Source organism: Mya arenaria, chromosome 2, assembly GCF_026914265.1.
Source record: "Mya arenaria isolate MELC-2E11 chromosome 2, ASM2691426v1".
Lineage (NCBI taxonomy): Eukaryota > Metazoa > Mollusca > Bivalvia > Myida > Myidae > Mya > Mya arenaria.
In genome coordinates this window covers 55,764,229-55,786,068 of record NC_069123.1, presented here as the reverse complement: position 1 = coordinate 55,786,068, position 21,840 = coordinate 55,764,229, and the positions used below count along the sequence as shown (strand labels likewise).

At 32.2% G+C, this 21,840-nt stretch overlaps 1 protein-coding gene across 3 annotated transcripts in view; it reads right to left on the bottom strand.

The window, feature by feature from the left end:
• The window catches only part of LOC128208310 (uncharacterized), a 62,494-nt gene extending 40,654 nt beyond the window's left edge, over positions 1-21,840 (bottom strand). The window contains exon 1 of one of the 3 annotated variants that reach the window (XM_052911879.1): positions 21,704-21,840. The gene's annotated coding sequence lies outside the window, so the exon portion shown is untranslated. Of the gene's footprint in view, positions 1-14,715; positions 14,870-20,949; positions 20,975-21,703 lie in introns of those variants that run through there. The other 2 variants (XM_052911886.1, XM_052911871.1) reach the window with 2 other exon arrangements.

Here is a 21,840-nt window from a genome sequence, read left to right as displayed (position 1 = left end):
AAAGAGTAAAATATTTTATTAAAAAAGTGTCCTTAGATTCGGTACAGGAAAAAAACAACTTTTTTGGTGCCAATCTGGTGTACATTCCCTTTCATAAACAACAAGTAAAGCCAATGCTGTATTAATTTGAGACAAACAAAAAGAAGACAGCACAAAGTTTTTTTTACAACTTTTTTTTTGTTTTGGAAAGAGCAAATTTTTGCGTAAACATCTTCAAACCAATGACATCAGATTGCTGACAAACAATCAGCTCGTAGTTTGTCATATTTCCCTTCGAAAATTAATGTTTTATGGCTTAAACCGTTACTAACAGTTTAAGAATAATGCTTAATACATCATTTTTTTAACTTTAATATAAAAATCTGCCATTTAAATTTTGGTCAGCAGTGTTATATAACTGGTTTCCATGGATTTTCGCAAAAATTGGCTCGTTCCAAGACAAAAAAATAAAAAAAGTTGTCAAAATGAGAGCGCAGCTTTAAACTCATAATAAAATTTCAATGCACTACATTTGACATAATTTTAAACAGATGAAAAAATGTTATTTTTAAAACGCACAATATATCCTTTATGTGACCTTACATTATAATGAATATGTTCACATCATTATAAAGTGACTTTTCTTGCACTTAAATGTGAACAAGAAAGCTTGGGATTGAACACTAAATGAAACAAGAATGAAACTAAATGAATCACAAAATATCATCAAAATTATACACACAAATGTTCTTTGGTATACAAAAAAATGAAACTTTTTAGACTTTCAAAAATTAACATTTACTATATACGGTTATATAAAATGATGAATACATTTGTAGGATTTGATATCCTACTAGATGTAACTCGGCTTCGTTCATTTTTCTAAACTTTCTCTCAGTGATGAGGAATAGATTTTATTCACTGCAGTTGTTTTCTAAGTTTATGAAAATAAGAACAATTGAAACAACTCATTAACTACTGTTGATCAGTGCAGATTGTGGGAGGTCATGATTGATTTCAATGAACCACCAATAAGCCCTGCCAAAATTGGATACTGATTGGTCAGTCAGGTGCTTTTGGTAGGCATGATTAGCATGAATTTTAATTTTAACCATCATTTATGAATGTTTACAAAATCATTGAATATTGAAATAACAAGCAAAATGTTAGTTTGAATGATGAAAGCCATGAAATATGTGAAGTATTCAAAAAGAGACCATTTTTTCAGCTTTTGTAAATAATGAGAAAATTGTTAAGTATTTTTTTTATTGTTTATCAGGAAATGTTGAAATCTCATGTTTAGGCCTATAGTGATCATACTTGATTGCTATGTTATTGGCACTTATTGCAATATGTTTTATTCATTGCAATATTTATGCAAAACATTAATTATTATGTTGACTTAAGTTTGTAGATAAGAACTAATGGTATAGGTGATGTGAGAATGATCTCGTAAGTCTTTAAAACCCCTTTTGGTATTGTGAGTTTTTTGCTCCAGTCTTGTTCAGTTTAGCTTTTGAAGATTTTTAAAGTAAATGCAAAACAAGTCCAGCACGCTGTCTAGAAAGACTTTGTCAAAAACCCTGACCAGATATAATTTCTTGTCTTTTCAAATTACCAACTTGGCAATGGTTTTATCATAACATAGGATATTGGTTTTAAAGAACATGTTAGTGTTTTTGTATGTGGAATGAAATATCATAAGTGACACTAAATTGAACATAATTTATAGTTCTCATTGATATTACACATAGCCCCAAGTACATGTTGATCTAAGATTTAAGGATTGGATGGAGTCAGTGCAAGAAAAATGCATATTAATACATTGTACTTTCCAACGCAAGAACTGTTTGTGTTTATTAAAGTAAATAAAGCAATCCCCACACCAAGGAACTGCAGTATTGCTTAACCAGCTTAATTGACATTATGAGTTGGAGTTCAAATTGCTGCAATTAAAGGCACATCTAGTTTGTAGAATTATTCAAACTCTGATTTAGCAACCTTAATATAGTTATATGAACTACTTTTGCGAAATGAAAGAGTTTTTAGATTTACAGGGACGGGTGAAAAGTATTTGCCAAATGTACTGCAACACCTGATACCTGTTGCCTAGGAATCCAACAAATTCTTGGCACTCCAAATGTTACAGTACTATTCACTTTGGAGTGCCTGAAAAGAAAGCTTCTTGATTCTACATTCAACATCTTCTTTTTGTATGACATATTGGACCAGGAGAATCATGAACCTACAACCTTTTGCATCTATTGAGATAGGGAGCTATCAGGACAGTGACAGATAACAATACAAGAATGGCCAACTGCTGCAATTATTGAGTTATCTAATGCATACAAATTAAGATGGAGAAAATAATTCTTATTTTTTCCAAACTACTTCCTTAAGCATCTTGTATGTAGTTGTCTTTTACAATGATTGTTCAAAGTTACAATGGCCCTGTGGGTTAAAGATGCTCTGTCCACGGGGTAACAGGTTTTGTTGTTCCTGCGTTTTGATACAGGAGGTTGTATTTAACTCAAGTAGATTTTTGCAGATTCGGATTTCACAAGCCACAAGCCGAGTAAAATCAAATTTACAAAAAACTACCAGAATCAAATATGACGTTCCACCATATCCGGATCAAAAAGCAGTACTAATAACCATTTTATTATATACATTACTGATTAGATCACTTAGAAGCCACATCTTTGCATAATAAATTTCATTTTAAGGATGCACTCATTGGTTTAATGACGTCAATTTAATTGCGCAACATACTTGTTATGACGTGATGTCACAAGAGTGGTATATGGCCGTATTGCACTGGAGCGGAATATGGGTTAAAGTATTTTGTGATATGTATTGCATGTGGATTGATGATGGGTATATAACAAAGAATAAAAATATGTTTGGTATTCCATTCTCACTAGCAGTGTGATGAACTGCTGACACCATGTTATGAAATTTGATGGTCAAAGTATTTAAAACACATTTCAATATTTCATACTTTAAAAACGATATTCATCTCATCTTAGTCTACTCAACTTGCTTTGCTATGTACAAAAGTCTGCAGCAGTAATATGAATAGCATGAGACAGAAGGCAGTGCCTACTATTTATCAACAGCACTAAGTTATCATGGTAACATGTTATATGAATTGAATACCAAGCACAAATTAACAGGGAGAAACTTATTCTTCTCTTTTTAAAATTATTCTTCTCTTTTTAAATAAAAACTACTTCCTAATGGCATTGTGTATGCAGTCTGACATAGGTGTACAATGTAGATGTCTTTTACAAAGATTGTTCAAAGTATGGCCCTGTGGTTTAAAGCTCCCCTGAAAAAGAGGTGACAGGTTTTCTATATAGTATATAATTATATCATTGAAAATCTTCTCTGAAACTGCAAATAACTGACCTTTGATATAAAAGGATTTGATCAAATTAAAGAAGTATGTGTGCCCCATCCCCCCTCTCACTTTACACACACTTAACTAGATTTTTCAAATTTCCTTTGCAGCTTGCAAGCAGTTTTAGTCTAAAGTTTAAGCTAGCCCATTAAACAGTGACCCCTTGTGATGTAAGCCGATTTTTTCAATGCTTAGAATATGGTTGTCAACATTCCCCTAAATGAAGCCCTAGTCCATCAGTGCTTTCATCACTTTGATTTATCATTATCAGAATGAAGATAAACAAAAGTTTAAACATTCTATTTAAAAAATAAGTGATTGAAAAAAGCGACAATTAGGAAATGTGGAAAATGTACAATACACATAAGGATGATATCATGTGCATACTCTCCTTATGATATTTCAGTAATGTTAGCATAAAACTGTTATACAGTGCAGATAGATGCAGGGTATATGATAACACTGGGAGTAACTATACATATATTTGCATATAAGAATGGCATACTTGAGTTGTCTGTACTATAACTTAAGCTAAGTAGTCGGTTGATATTGTGAAAAAAAATTGTAAATCGAGTTAAAATTTTGAAAGTTTGAACACTTCCATAAAATATGCATATGACTGAAAATAAATAAATGGATCAACATGAGACAGTCATACACAACCTATAATAAAATGAATATGTTTTGTCTTGGTGGTTAATTTAAAGTCATACTCTAAACATAATGTATACAGTCTTACAACAATTAAATGTACTATGTACATGAATATATCTTGCAACCATACATGCTTTTTTGCAATCTAGTTAAAAGTATCGATCAGGCTCTCACTATGTAGCAACAGTTTCAGTGTGTATAGCGGTAATGATGGTCCGAAATTTAATCAAATTGGCCATTTTGTAATTACAAAACAATCTACTGGGGTCAGGCATTAAATTTAAGGCATACCACTTTTTAAGAGAAATTATTGTAGTATTAGATTGTTTCCTGTGACAAAGCAGGGATCGGGGGTATTCATCACATTCAATGATAGCTCTAGTTTACGTAACAAATGATAAGATAGTTCATGAACTATACATCACATTCAAGAAATATATTCATGCACGGTTCATAAAGATATATATTTTAATGCCATGTGGGCAAATTTGCACCTGGGGTATTCTTTGGACGCGTTGATAATGTAATTCATAACTTTGAATTAATATAATAAAATTCAAATAGTTTGTGTTGAAAAGAACATTAAACTATAACAAAGAAGCTTATATAACTAACATAGAATATCAGTATTATAAATCTGTATTTAATAAAACTCTTATTCACTGAGCAATATTATGTTGCAGTAATTTAAGGAAACTAAAAAAGATATCCGTCTTTCAAAAACAGAATTGTCATACCATCAGAAAAAATAAACTGCATGTATTCAAATTTAATCCATTTCCCCCAAAATAGAATCAAGAATGTGTTTAAAGTTGATAACTTCTAAAGTTTCAGCTGAAATAGGAGTATGAAAGCTAGTCTACAATTGGATGTATTTGAAAGTTTAGCATTCCATTTTGATAACATGATCATTACATATGTCAGCCTTCACGAAAGACCAAATAGCTAAACCTGAAAACGAAGTATTTAAATAAAAATGTGTCATGATATTTTAATCATTTCAGTCCTTTGTAGAAACAGTCTTCGGAGCAATTTCCAAAAAAGGTTTTACAGAATTATAAAAGTTGTATTAATACCAATTTCCCTTCTTTTACTAATATTTACTGAAAAGCCCAGCCATATAATTAAATAAAATAACCCAAAATCAATTGTTGTGCTTACCGATATACATGAAATACCAGGGGTAAATTCATTATTTGCCAGAACACTGAGCGGTAAATTTGCCCCCGAGGGTAAAGTTTGTGATATAAACGTATCAGTTAAGAGTTGAGCAGTATATTTAAACCTTGTAGAAAGAGCACTTTTTTGGCTATCGCCTTCGTAATTTCTATTTAGCAGTGAATCTTAATGACTTTACTCTTGGGAATCTTTGTTAATTTATGCAACTATTATGATATGAATGTGAGGATACAGTCCTGAGCAACTCACAATGAATGTTTTAAAAGTTTTACTAATCGCCACAATATATTAAAACACATGTGTACAGTTTTATATGAAACAGCAGTAGAAATAATTTATACAGTGTCATCAATAATTCTTGTAGCACAAGTGTACAAGCATTTTAAATTTGTAACGCCTTATTATACTGTTCCTGAAAAGATATATTTTAAAAACACATTTAATGTCCTCAATTTGGTAACACACAAAGTCTAAAAATATGTAATGGAACACAATACAGTTTGAAGTCTTGAATAAAAGTGACCCTTTTAAAACAAACATATTATTGTTTTATTGAAATGTCTCACTCAGACTTATCCACACTTATCTAGCTAAGCCTGTTGCATAAAGATTATCTAGAACATAAAAGAATAAAATCATAGGAAAAATGTAGACACAAGAAATATGAGTTTGTTTAAGAATAAATATTTATTATGAAACCCTTCAGATGTAAGAGAAAATAAATACAAGAAACGCCGCAATGCGACAAAACCAGGTTTTCAATGATTGACAGAAGAACTTCAACCTGTGTCTGTTTTTCTATTTTTAGTAACATTGACCTAGACCCTAGGGACCCCACACGTAATCCCTTGAAAGGTATCCATAAACTCTTCCTTTATACCAAGTTGGGTCAAGATAATGGTCAACCCTAAGTAAAGTTATTCAGTTTCAACCATTTTTCTATTTTAAGTAACAGTGACCTTGACCTTGACTCTAGGGACCCAAAACGCAATCCCATGAAAGGTATCCCTAAACTATTCCTATAGACCAAGTTTGGTCAAGATATATCAACCCTTACTAAAATAATTAAGTTTCATACGTGAGTTTGACACAGCCTGTACCAAGCTGGGTCAAGTTATGTCAACCTTAACTAAAGTTATTCAGTTTCAACCATTTTTCTATTTTAAGTAACAGTGACCTTGACCTTGACCCTAGGGACCCCAAACACAATCCCATGAAAGGTATCCATAAACTCTTCATTTATACCAAGTTTGGTCAAGATATGTCAACCCTTACTCAAGTTAATCAGTTTCAACCGTTTTTTTTCTATTTTTAGTACTGTAAAGTGACCTTGACCTTGAACCTAGGGACCCCAATCACAATTCCATGAAAGGTATGCATAAATTCTTTCTTTATACCAAGTTTGGTCAAGATATGTCAACCTTAACTAAAGTTTTTCAGTTTCAACCGTTTTTCTATTTTTAGTAACAGTGACTTTTACCTTGACCCTAAGAGACCCCAAACACAATCCCCTGAAAGGTATCCATAAACTCTTCCTTTATACCAAGTTGGGTCAAGATATGTCAACCCTTACTAAAATTATTCAGTTTCATAGGTGAGTTTGACGCCGCCCCGCGGTTTGGCTGCCCGCCCGGCCACCTGTCCGAACAACGACGTTATAATAGTCTTTCTAATAACCAGGTTTCGCTATATGTGAAAACCTGGTTAAAAGTGTATTAAATAATGTGTAATTTAAAGCTGCTCTCACACATTTTTACAATTTTTTTATTGTTTGTCTTGGAAAGAGCAAATTTTAGCGTAAATATGTGCAAACCAATGATATAAGATTGCTGACAAAAAATCAGATCGTAGATTTTCATATTTCCGTTCGAAAATTTTATGGCCTAAACCGTTACTAACTGAAAAATGCATAAAACATCAATTTTTGATCTTGTTTTTTGTCAGCAGTCTTATTTAACTGGTTTCCATGGATTTTCGCAAAAAATGGCTCGTTCCAAGACAAAAAAAATCAAAACGTTCAATCTGTGAGAGTGCAGCTTTAAATTGACAATAAGGCCACAACAAATTGATCATTTGTTCGTCGGATTTGCCGCACCTAAAATTTGAAAAACGAAAAAAAAAAAAAAAAAAACTTTTTTTTGGCGCCCGCACTTACTATTTGGCCACGCATATTATTTATTTTTTTACTTCTGAATTTCCTCTATTTTCTGAAATTCTTTTACTAAGAATTTAATCCTTCAACGTCGACTTCGCCTTTTTTGAAGGTATTTCCATGCTTTACATTCTTCGCGAGCAAAATTTCCTCGTGTCAGGACAAAATCAGGTCCGGGTAACCGCAAAACAGCCGATATTTGTTGACAGTCTTTTTTGTCGGGAATATTTTGCAGGACGCACCGTTGTTATTTATTTCCGGTATTAATTTTCGGGTTACTTTCAGTTTTCGTAATGTAAAATACACGTTTAAAATGAAAATCAGTGTCAAAGTCAATGGATTACAGTCTTCAGTAAACAACAACAGTTTCACAGAGTCGAAAGCAATAATTATTTATGTGTGTTTTAAGTAATTCATTGTTTTGTACTCAAAATTTTGTGTTAAATAATAACTAAATCGAATTTTGAGTGCAAAACTTATATTAAAATACACGGACACACGACTTACAACAATTGAACATGTTTTCGTGAGTTATTTTTAAATTTTTCTAAAATGCATTTCTCAGTTTTCATATAATCATTATCGTTATAAACGTGGTTACAATTGACTAGTGCATTACATACACATGGACAGTATAAAAAAAACATCAGTAAAACCAGAAAATAAAACCTTTTATAAGTAAAATGACTGTTTTAATTTTCTCAATTCTTCGTTTTTATCCACTTGTTTTCTTTGATCGATTTGTATAAAATGGCCTGTAATTAAAGTGGCCTGTTTCTTATGGGCATTGAAGCTATGGAGGCCGACATGATAGTCTTTTTCAAGGCACGGACCTATAAACCATAGGTTCGGGGTAAAGGCGGATTCTTTAAAGGGAAATATCTTTATTCCAGCACCTGCTCTAATATAATGACTGGTGCCACATTTGCAGATTTGTTTGATACTGCTTCATTTATGTTGTCCCGCAATTTAATCCACAGTGTTTTTTTTAGATATGTTCTCTGTGTTATTTACATTTTCGATCTTCTGCAATGTCAATGTCACTACAATTTAATCATGTGCTTCAAGAGGTTTTAACTTAGACCTGATTCAAATCATGAATTACTCTTACAAGTCTAAAATGTTTGTTTTTTGTAGTAGTAAGTTACGGAATGAATACAATAGTTTTCTTTTTGGTCTTCAAATCATGAATTACTCTTACAAGTCTAAAATGTGTTTTTTTGTAATAGTAAGTTACGGAATGAATACAATAGTTTTCTTTTTGGTCTTCAAATAATTGTATGTTACTATGAGGAATGTTGTTTTTACAATAAATCCACGTTTAAATTGAAGTTAATAGTAAAGCACTGGACCTTATTGCCATTTGTTAAATATTGAGACAGATTTGCATGTGATACAATCAAAACCTTTTCATTAATAACTGAACCTATGTTTACAATTAATAAGCATTTCTTGACATACACTGTATGATAAATTTGGTAACTTTTTAATTTTTTTTTCATTTTTCGCCTTGCGCTCGCCTCTGATTTGCCTTAAATTTAGGAAAAAGTATTTTTATTTCGCTCGCTCGCTCCTCCTTTTTTTTGGCAAAATCTCTAGAACAAATGATCAATTTGTTGTGGCCTAACCTTGACCTTATAGTAATCAATGTTGTATGTAGTTTAAAGTACCGTATTCATGTTAATATTCATACTTGTGTATATGAACAACTACAGGAACAAGTCCAGTAGTTGAAAGTTTAAACATAAAGCCCGTTCAATGGTACACTGGGTCAACGCCAATGAGATTAAACAGAAAAACTATCAATATAGTAAAAAAAAACAAGAAATATGGAGCAACCACACAAAACTCAACAAACAACACACTACACATACAGGTATAACATTTAATACTAGGGATGTTTATCAATGATTGTTAGGCCACACCAAATTATTGTTTAGTTCCTCGGATTTTTGCCAAAAAAAATTGGAGCGAGCGAGCGAAAAAAAAATAAAAAAAATTGTTTGTCAGTTTTCATTAAAACCGAAGTGAGCGAAGAGCGAAAAATATATTTTTCCTTATAATCAATATAAATAAGAAGGATTGTTCAAAATAATTGCCCTTAAACCCATTTTAATGCCATCTTGAACTGAACCTCTAATGGACATTGGCAAAATGTCGGAATACACACTATTTATTCATCCGTGTTTAGTACAAACATTATATGGATAAATCTAATTTCTTATATAATTAAAACGTACTTTAATATGACGAACATTCATAATAATAAATAACCCTGCTTTTAGTAAAAAGTTTGAAACGACTTATATAAATCTACCTGCATCAGTTTAACATCATATGCAACTGTATTTAGACAGAACTTAGGATTGATTTTGTATTTGTAAAAAATGATCACTTACACAGGCATCATCAAACATCAGACTCCATTTAACATACCTTAGACTAAATTTTGTTTTTATTATCACAGGAAATGCAATGACATGTGCTTATTAAAACAAAAAGAAGGATATTTTTTAGAGTACTTTTTTTGGTTATTTAGATGTTTTTATGCACCAGCCAATTGTATATGCCCCCTCCCCCCCCCCCCCCCCTAAGTCCGGAATAGCGGGGACTTTGACTTCCGGTCTCTCAAAACCCGGGTAAAATACCCGACCTGCAAGGACACAGTGCTGGTAAAATCCCTGCCAAATGGCCCCCCAATCCCCGAATACCTATGTGAGGCCATTCCCGACTATTTTCAATGTGAAGACAAAACCACATTCACTAGGCACTGCAGGGCCACCTGTAAGGTAAAAACACAGCCCATTGTCTCTGCTGTCCCCGGTATACCCCTGGAACAAGGGCGAGGGGTGGGCGGGGCAGCGGTTACAATTGACAAGTGCATTACAATCCCAGATTATGCTGCAAATAAAAACAAAATATAAGGTGATAAACTTACGCTTACTGAAAAAAATCTGCTTGGCGATCAAAATGGAGGTGCGGGCGCACAAAAAAAAAAATATTTTTTTTTACATTTTCAAAAAAATAGGAGCGGTAAATCCGAGGAACGAAATATCAATTTGGTGTGGCCTTAGGTTCCGCCTTGGAACAGTCAGCAAAATGTAAATTTAAAACTAGTAGTGTGCACCCTTATCCCAACAGTCCCAAGAAGTAAAAACATAAATGGTAGATCTTATCAAAGTATGCATTTACTTGAGGGAATTTAAGAATAAATCAATTAATTATAAAATAATAGGTAAACCACAAGTTATAACTTCTATGATTATGGATCCCAACTTTATCTGCAGGCAAAGGAATACAATTCAGAGTACCTACTAACGGCAAAAACATATCAAAGATATGATGCAGTTATTGTTTGAAACTAAAAAAATACAACAAAGTCTGCCTTAGCATTTATAACATTGTGATCATATATTTTTTTGATGAATAGCATCATTGTTCTGACTCTGGGAAAAAAACAAAGAAAACATTATTAAAAATAACATCCATCCACAACTTACGTCTTGAAGGGACTGGCCTTCAGTCACATTGAAAAGGAAGCGAATAATTTTGTTGATTTTCGTTATAGCTGTTTGACTATCATTCTTAATAATACATGTTTTATAAAAGTGTTTTTTCCCTTTTTACGTACATTGAAATGGTTTCTCTACAGCATGGTTTAAGAAAAGTTGAAAGAAATGTGTTTTACTAAGTATTTACTTTTCAAGTTGCAATCTAATGTTATCCATAGATAAGGGTCACCATTGTAAACATGTATCCCTTATAATATCCCTTAAGGTCGCATCTAGTAAATGGCAAAAATAAACATATTTTTTTATCATTTTATAATGGGTGAAATCATTTTTGGCCAACAGGATGGCAGTATTTTTTCAAAATACGGGGAAGTTGACTGTTACAACTCCCGTGACCCCCTTCAAAGTTTAAACTTTAATGTTTGTCGTGGTATAAAAAAGCACACAATCTTCAATGCAGTAAAGTAAATTAATAACTTAGCTCAAAGATATCTTATTTCAGCTAAATAAACAAGGAAGAAAAAATAAACATGTCCAAAACTAGTCATGTTGAGATGACAAAACATAACTTCCTGAATGAAATTGTATAGCTTCATTTTCCTTAACGCATACACAATTCATATGAAGTGGCATTCAGGATTTTGTATGGCATTTTTTTTTAAAAACATTTGCATTATTGGCACCCTTCATGCGCAATGCATATTGGCTTTGTTTAAGAAAAATAGGATCCTAATATGAAATGTGACATACATTGTAATGTGAATGTCTAATAAAAATGCTATGTATCAAGAAAATCATACTTTTCATAGAAATGTGACATGTAATATGTGACAGTGTTGTATGGAAAAGGAGATCCAATTCTTCACACCTGTGATGAATAGGTCCCTATTCTTCAAGAATAGGAACGACAGTTGTGAAGAATGTGATCTGTGAAAATACACTTTATGGTAACAATACAAAGCTTTTTGGCATATTTAGTTTGAGACTAATTTAATAGGTAATATTTTAATATATTATGCACACGACTGATATTGTGTTGTAGGGGAAACCGAAGTACTATACCACTTATTCATCTTGGTGACCACAAAAAGGGCATCTTAGGTGATCTTATTGCAAATTGTGCTAGTGAAATATAGTGATTTTTCTATATATTAGTATATATCTTGTTATAAATGAGACAACTATGATAAAAGCTATTTATTTCTCTAATTCTGATCAATGTCATAAATGCTTTTCAGATGTAACAAAGTACATTAATGGTAAAATTGCACACTGATATTGAAATATATTAAACGAACTAAAATATGGGCTGCCAAACCATTGTACAGAACACTTGTTCCGTTTATATTTTGAACTTTTCAAATAAGCTTTACTGTTTACTGTTCTTCTTTGTAAACTTATTCATTAATAAATACATTTTTTTTCACAATTAACCATATTTTAAGTTTTGAAAAGCACTCAAATAACAATGTTTCCAATACATATTGCAATGCATGAAATGTGTAAAACGGATGAACTTCAATAAACCATTCAATTGACAATTTTGTATTTGTAATGACTTTATCCTCATGCCACTTAAATAAAGCAAGAATGTGAAAACGGGCAAGAACTGTTGATTGTGAACTGAAAGTCAGTGTGATCTGGACGCTCTGACTTGATTTGATTGTACAGTTCAAACGGATAAGAATATTTATATCTTTAAAAACAGTAAAAAAAACATCATAGCTTATTCTAACCTTTTGTACCTCACAATAAATCAATTAATGTAAAATAAATAACCAACAAATCAGGAAAAGTTGAGCAATGTTGAAAAAAAGTAATCTAATATATATATCGTAACAAGAGCTGTCATAGGACAGCACTCTCAACTATACGCCGCTTAGAAATGAAAACAATAAGATGTTATATTTGCCTCTCAAAATCAATAAAAAAGTCAAATAACAATAAAAAAAGTCAAATAAAAAAGTAAACAAGAAACCTCTCAATGCTACAAAACCAGGTTTTCAATGATTGACAGAAGAACTTCAGCCTTTGTTGTGAGATTCAGTTTCAACTATTTTCTCTTCTTTGGTAACAATGAACTTGACCTTGGGTCCTTAAGGCAATCCCATGGAAGTCCTCCATAACCTCTTAATACATACCAAGTTTGGTCACAATATGTCAACCATAACTAAAGTTATTCAGTACCAAATGGTTATATTTTTTTAGTAACAGTGACCTTGACCATGACAATAGGAGACCCAAACACAATGCCATGAAAGGTATCCATCAACTCTTCTTTTTATATACCAAGTCTGGTTGCAATATGTCAACCCTTAGTTAAGATATTCAGTACCAACCATTTTTCTATTTTTAGTAACAGTGACATTCACTCCAAACACAATCCAATGAAACATCTCCATAAACTATTCCTATATACTAAGTTTGGTTACAATATGTCAAACCTAGCTGAAGTTATTCAGTAATAACCACTTGTCTTTTTTTAGTAAAAGTGACCTTGACATTGACCATGACCCCAGGGCCCAAAACACAATCACATGATTCTATAAACTTTTTCCTTTATACCAAATTTGGTCACAATATGTCAATCCAAACTAAAGTTATTCAGTATCAACTATTTTATTAATAACAGTGACCTTAACCTTGATCCTAGGGGCCCAAGCGCGATCCCATGAAAGGTCTCCATAAACTCTTTTTATATACCAAGTTTGGTCACAATATGTCAACCTTTCCTAATATTTTTTAGTAGCAAGCGTTTTTTTAGTACCAGTGACCATGACTCCAGGGGCACCAAACGCAAATCAACATTAACTAAACTTATTCAGTTTCCATCATTTTTTTTATTTTAAGAAACAGTGACCTTGACCTTGATGCAAATGGCCCAAAACGATGAAAGATATATATTCATAAAGTTTTCCAATATATATATATATATATATATATATATATATATATATATATATATATATATATATATATATATATATATATATATATATGAAGTTTAGTCAAGATATGTCAACAATAACTAAAGTTATTCAATTTCAACCATTTTACTATTATTATTTTCGGTCATCTTGACCTTGACCCTAGGGGCCCCAAACACAATCCAATGAAACATATGCATAAACTCTTCCTAAATATGAAGTTTGGTCAACTTATGTGAACCCTGACTAAAGTTATTCAGTTTCAACCATTCTTCTATTTTTAGTATCAGTGACCTTGACCCTAGGGACCCCAAATGCAACCCCATGAAAGGTCTCCAAAAACTCTTCCTTTATACCAAGTTTGGTCAGGATATGTTAACCCTGACTAAAATTATTCAGTTTCAACTGTTTTCCTATTTTTAGTAACAGTGACCTTTACCCTTGGGGCCCCAAACGCAATCCAATGAAAGGTATCCTTAATCGCTTCCTATATACAAAATTTGGTCAAGATATGTCAACCCAAGTAACCTAATTGTGTGATGGCCTTAAACAACTGTGTGAAGTATTTAGTCAATCGAATAAAGGGTATAGAAGTCTTTCGTGAAAATCTTAATATTTATGCAAAAAGCTACAGAAACAAGCTCAGTAGCAAAAAGTTTAACATTAACTTGTGCTTAAACTTTAACTAGACACAATCATAACGGTGCCCTTAAACTTTAACCAAGTTCCTTAGTCAACTTTGTACAGATGAAGACACTCTCGAAAATGTATATGTAGGGTAATTCGAATAATACTTAAATCATGTAGCCGAATTTATTAATACATCGATCGATCGGATCATATGCTAACATTTAAAATTAAAAAGAAAAATACAAATAACACCACACTAAATTGAAAAAAAATACTTACCCTACAAATTAATCCCTAGCTTCGTTTGTCACCGATTGCCATATTTACAACCAAACTATTTGTTCATTCATCAAAATATTACATTCGTGTATTCGCACAAAACGAGGAACAAAATACCATCTCCACTGGCGTACGGTACGCTTTGTTTACTCATCCGCCGTTTACCATTTATAACTGCAACCTTATTTACTATGTATAACTCAATCTTAACCCAAATATCTAGTATTGTTTATAACGTATCCATAATGAACAAGAACCTCCCCGGGCAATGTCTTGCCAATATAAGTATATATATTACACAAATATCAATTGATACTTACCCTTGATCGTATTTGTCACCATATTGACTTTCAGTGTCGTAATGATATGTTTGAATTGACTATTTCTGTAACATAATTGATATTACTTAATATATAATTACCTTTACTTGTGTGACATGCAAATTACTATCTGAATATTACTATCACTCTGTATAACATTGTACTTGTATGTTTTCACGAAAAAATACATAGCCAAACAGATCCCCTGGTGTTTTATACCGCTGTCTGATAAACATAATTTACACGGTGTGAACGAGGTGAACATTTCATTCCGATATTGATAAAACTTGAAAAAATATCTTAGAAATATGGTTTACTAATTCAGTAAACAAACTAGATGATAAGCGTATAATACACGAGAGTGTTTCAATGCTTGGCGATGTACTGGTCGAGTCAGCTAAGAATACGTTTGGTTTTTATGTTAAAAGCAATACAACAAATAATAATAAGAAGAAATTCACACATCAAAAATGGTTTGACCACAATTCATGACAATTGTAAAGCAGCTAGAGCTGCTTTATTAGAAGCAAAAACAGATACTCTGCATCTAAGACAAATACTCATAAAATAAAATGTTAAATGCTAGCAGAATATATAAAAAGGCTATTTGTAACGCTGTTATAAATTTCCGACGGTCATTTAAAACGACAATAAGACAAATGAGAAGTTAATCGCTCAGGAAATATTAGAAATACATTAATAGTTAACCAAAAATGTTGATGAAAATGAATTTTATAACCTTTTTAAAGATCTGAACTCTGTAGATAATATCAATGAAGAGCAGCCTCAGGTAATTTATCCAAACATTGACTATATTTATCATCTCGATGAGGTCATCACTGCTGAAGAAATTATGAGGTCAATTAAGAACTTAAAGAATAGAAAAGCCAGTGGCATAGATACATGTAAAATTTCAAACGACTTTATTAAGTCAACTAGCAATCGCTTTATAGATATATATGTAAAATTACTTAATAAAATACTTAACACTGGTGTAATACCAGAAACTTGGCTAGTCGGTGTTATAGTACCGATATATATAAAATAAAGGTGATGCAAAATTACCCGAAAACTATAGATCTATTACATTACTGAGCTGCCTAGGCAAATTGTGCACGGCTATATATATATATAATAGATTTTAAATGAAAGACGTGCCAGTTATGTCGAAGAGAATGAACTCCTCAATAAAAACCAAGCAGGTTTTAGGAAAAATAGTACTGTTGATAGTATATTTGTACTCCATATGCTAGCAGAATACTGTAAGAATAAGAAAGATAAATTGTTCTGTGCTTTTATAGATTTTAAGAAAGCATTTGATTCGGTCTGGCGTGCTGGCCTCTGGGCAAAACTTATTAGATATATTTCCAATGGAAAACTGTTTTCAGTTATTAAGAATATGTACCAAGGTGTTAAATTTTGCCTACTGTTGAACAATAACACTTCTGATTTTTTTTAACTGTAGAAGAGGCCTACGCCAAAGAGAAAATTTATCGTCTGTTTTGTTTTCTCTTTTTCTGAATGATTTAGAGCATTATATGTTAAGTAGAAATACGCCCAGTGTGAATATTGATGATGATAACCTAGATGTGTATCTTAAACTTGTTGTACTTTTATATATGCTGATGATACACTTATCTTTGCAAAGAATGAAAACGATTTTATATTGTCAATGGAAAACTTTGTTAATTATAGCGAAATGTAGAAGTTAGATATACATGTAGATAAAATGAAGATATTAGTATTTGGTGATATAGCTAGAAGGGATAGAAATATAACAGTTTTAGGTCAAAGGTTTGAAGTTGTAGAAACTTATGAATACCTTGGTGTTATATTTTCAAAGAATAAAACATTTGCAAATGCCAAAAAATATGTATAGCGACTTAGGTAGATTCCCACCCAGTATTGTTATTAAGAAACGGATTCTAGGATTCTGGTATAAACTAACTCACAATAACTACAATTCATCGTCGATATTGTAAAAACTACTTTATAATGAGTCAATTAGAAATATCTATGGCTAGACAATGTTAAGAATATTTTGATGAATGTGGACTTAGTTTTATATGGCAAAACCAGTACTTTGACGGTATATTTGTTAAATCTTGTTTAAAATTCGCTAAATGATCAATACAAGCAATCTTGAAATAGTACTGTAAATGAGTCTCCAAAGTGTTACAATTATAGGATTTACAAAACGGATCATAAGTTTGAAGATTTTTATGGTTTAATTCCAGAAATGTTTATCCAGCCGCTCATAAATTTCATACTTTGCAATAATTATTTGCCCGTTGAAACGGGTCTCTGGCATGGTATTCAAAGAAATGACCGAAAATGTAATTTATTTAACTTAAATGACATTGGCGATGAATTTCATTACTTTCTGAAATGCACCCACTTTGCAAATGAAAGAAGAAAATATTTACCAGCTATTCATAGACATGATGTCAATATAATATCTTTCCAAAGGATAATGTGTGGGAATGATTGTGAAAAGCTAATACTCACAAGCAAACTCATATCTTTTGTGTTTAAAACATTGCGAAACCCACCTGGCAATATAACCTAGTATTTTAAAGATGAGAAGTTCGGCTATAATTTATTATGGTTAAGTGTATCTTATGTCTTTTCAAATTCAAATATACTATGCTTTAACATCCGACCCCAAAAATCTGGTTCATTAGTTGTTTTTTATTTATATTATAATTATATTACATTATAATATAATGTCTACCTGTATTATTCGCAATAAAAGAAAGATAAGATTTGCTAGAATATTGATAGATGTCAAAAATTATATCGAAGTACAATAGTAGTCTTAAATCGCTGATTGCTAATAGTATTACTCATTCCAATTTTTATGGTGATGTTGTAAAGAAAATTTCTATTTTACTTTAAATTAAAAGGTTTTCAGCAGCTAGTTGAGCAGATAGACTCAATGAATTCCTTGGATTTTATTTAAACCGTGGATATAACGCCAATACTTTCAAGAGTACTTGCCTTCTTGTTTTTGATGATGAATTCCTCATACAGCATTTAAGGTTGCAAATAGCGTCCTTACATAACTAAACTTTCAGTGTTTTGATTTTATGAAAATTGTGCAGATTCATGTTATCTTTTAATCCGCTTTTTTCTGCTGGCTAGGGATGCTCCAGCGTGTGAAAGGAAATCAAGTTATTTGAATGACTTGCGTCATTTTTCAGGTGGTGGGAGGGGAGCATCAAAGTCAGCTTATGTATTGAATACTTTTAGTTGGGTTTGACATAAATAGACTAAACTTGGTAATATTACATTGTTATTGTATTCACTTCTAAGTCAAAGCGGCAAAGTCGAGAGCGCTGTTTAACGACAGCTCTTGTTGATATTATGATTAAGCCAATTGTATGTTATGGGTAACATATCTTGTGCTGTAAGAATATTAATACTATAGACACAGTTCAAAGTCTTTTTTGCAAGAGACCGGAATGTACATGTATGTTTTAAAAAAACTACGAACAGATGTATTTCACTTGGTGGTCATTATGCGTTACTTCTTGTATTAAGAACAGGTGTGAGTTATTTGCCATGTCTATTATTAGATATCAAAAAATACTACAAAATGATTACCTATGCTTTTGGATGCATTTAGATTGCTCAAGATGTAGGAAATATATATTTATTTATAGATACTTTTAACAATTGATATACAGAGAGTATAAAACTAATAAAGCAATGAGAGAATGAGAGTTAGAAATGAAGATAATTATGTTTATAATGAATACAAATTTAAGTCGCTAATAGTAGCCTTATTCATTCCTAAAAAACGAGAAGTTATTTATACTCCCAAACGTAAATACATTAAATGAGACCATTGTATCAGTACGTGTGACACACAACACGATACACAAACCAAAAACTTACTGGAATGATGAAATTAAACAATTATATTTAACTGCAAAACACGAACGATTACAATGGATACAAAATGGTCGTCCGCGCAATCCTAGCGATGATTCATTTAAAAGATTCAAGCGAGTAAAATCCCTTTTTAAAGCTACATAGCGGAGACTCTCCGAAACATATGTTCATATGTTTTTGATAAAATCGATAACGCGGCAGGAAAAGATCACAAGTTATTCGGGCGACATCTTAGAAGGTTAAAAATAAAAACCCTAACAGTGGTTCAAAACTCGGTTTTGCTGGTTTTGACCGATCCGTATTTGATGTTGGCTATAATGAGCCGCTTTCAAGGTTTGAGCGTAAAGTCAAATACAGAATTAATGAAGAGAATTGCGAATCTTTACCAGATAACACTACATTTAAAGAAATATCAGAACATGAAATTAGGGTCGCGATAAAAAGATGAAAACGTAGAAAAGCGCCCTGTTCAGACTCGGTGTTAAATGAACACGTTTTATACTGCGGGCAACCAGTTATTATGGCCCTTAAGGTTCTGTTTAATAATATAGTACGCTACGAAGAGTATTCAGCGTCATGGAAACGTAGTTACATCATCCCTATTTACAAAGGAAATGGCATGCCACGGTCAAGTCCTAGTAGTTACAGGCCAATTTATCTTATTTCTACGTTTTGCAAAATATTCGTGCGAGTCATCGTAATTAGACTTGATATGTCATTTTCCAAATTTCCGAACAAACAACAACAAGGGTTTCAAAAAGGACTGAGTTGTATAACTGCAGCCTTTAACCTTCAGGAAGTAATTACGCATAATATCGATAGTGGAAATAATGTATATGTAGCTCAGTTAGATATGAGATGCGCCTTTTATGTTGTCTGGCAGGACTCCTTATTTTTGATATTGTACGATCTTGAAATTCAAGGAATGCTATGGAATACGCTACTTAATGGTTACCAAAACCTTACAACATACGTGAGGTGGTCTGATTCAACGTCCGACTCTATAAATGTACGTAGATCTGTCCGCCAAGGGGACGTATTAGCAGGTTTTTATTATTTAGTGCATATTAACGACTTGCTTAATCGATTAGAAAAATCCGGCTTTGGCGCCAAATTTGGTACAATTACTGCAGGGAAACCTACCCACGCAGCTGACATTACACTGGTTGCTTTGACGCCCTCCGGTCTTCAGCATATGCTTGATATCGTACAATACTACGCATTTCTTTACACATTTGAAATCAACACTTCAAAATATTGTTGTTTGTCGTTCTCCACAAAACGCTTGTCAGTTCTATTATTAGTAACATTTGCCGGACAATCGCTTAGTTACGTCGAATCGTCCACTTATTTAGGGATATTAGTTAACTCTAAATATGGGATGCGGTCAACAATACATATTGAAGAATGGTGCCAAAAGGGCAAAAACTCATTCCATGCTATGAAAGGTTATGGACTACATGCCGAGGGTCTTAGATCATTAAAGAAAAAACACACTCATTAATCCAAATATTTTGTATGGAAACGATTGTGTCATCGGATCTCGATAGTATCAATATACCTCAACATTATGTTGTTAAAATGATTCAAGGCTTTAATAAATACACTGGTTCCGACATGTGTGAGTCAATTGTGTGACTATATCGTCTAATAAGCCTAGTCGAGATCCGCAAATCATCTTTTTTGCAAAAGATAATGACGTTGCCTTCCGATAGTTAAACGCGACAACTTTTCAGTATAAGGAAATATATAACATTTCTTAACCTCTAACAAGTAATCCAATGCTTGGCTAATTATACCTAACATATGCGCTTTGGTAAACAAATACCGCTTACAAGATAGCCTTAACGATTTCATATTGCATAATGTAACATGTAGATAAAGACGCATTCAATTTAACCACTTTGTTTCCATATACGATGTTGAAAAAATGTACATATGTATAGTTACAGAACAGATCATGTGTAATTTAAACTAATTTTATAATAATAAGCATCACATATGTTGTAATATATACCTGTAATTATTTCCAATATCTATATGTAAAGAATAATTTGCTGAAAAGGGGTCACGCTCGATTTTGTAAATTAATGATATGTACTCAAATTGTTTCGTACCAAGATGTTTAACAGTAGACACTCGTATTGTATACTATTGTTTAATGCCGTGAATCAAGGAATATACATTTGCTCTATAAGTTTTTACAGCTTTGTTAAAATCAGTAATAACGCTGAATTCCATTGTGTATTTTCAGGATTTTACCAACATCGTATATGGAAATAAAGTGACTAAACTGAATGCGTCTTTAGGCAGTACAGGTAGTATTATCATAAGACGATTTGACTTTCGAATCTTAATTTACTTTTAACCATAACCATTCAGTCATATTTCAGCTGATGACGGGAGATAACTCTTACTGGCTAAATTAGCGAATTCCTAAGTCAATAAATTCAATATTTCTTAATATTTTTGTATATTTTTTTTGTCTACAATGTGTATTATTAATATACGAATAGGATAGCTCTTGAAATATAGTTCGGTAACTGTCTTGCGTTTTCGGTAACTGTCTGCGACTTTTCGGTATTTTTGCGAATTTCGGTAATTTTGCGTATTTGGGTAAGTCCAGTAACCCCTCTGCTCCTGTGATTTTGACATTTTTTGCTAAAAATGTTGACTACATGTACGTCTCTCGATTTTCTCCTTCTGTTACAGTAAAGGTTTCAAACAATTGTTATGCAAAAATAAAATAATATACACAAAATAAAACTCACCCAAAAGACAAGTAGATCCAAGTCGTATAATGTCCGTCCTACGACTAAACTGTTTAAAGTCAAACAGATTTGTTTAGTAGAAAGCGAAAGTAGACACTATTGGTACCCATTCGGAGCTCCTCGGCCATTTTATCGAA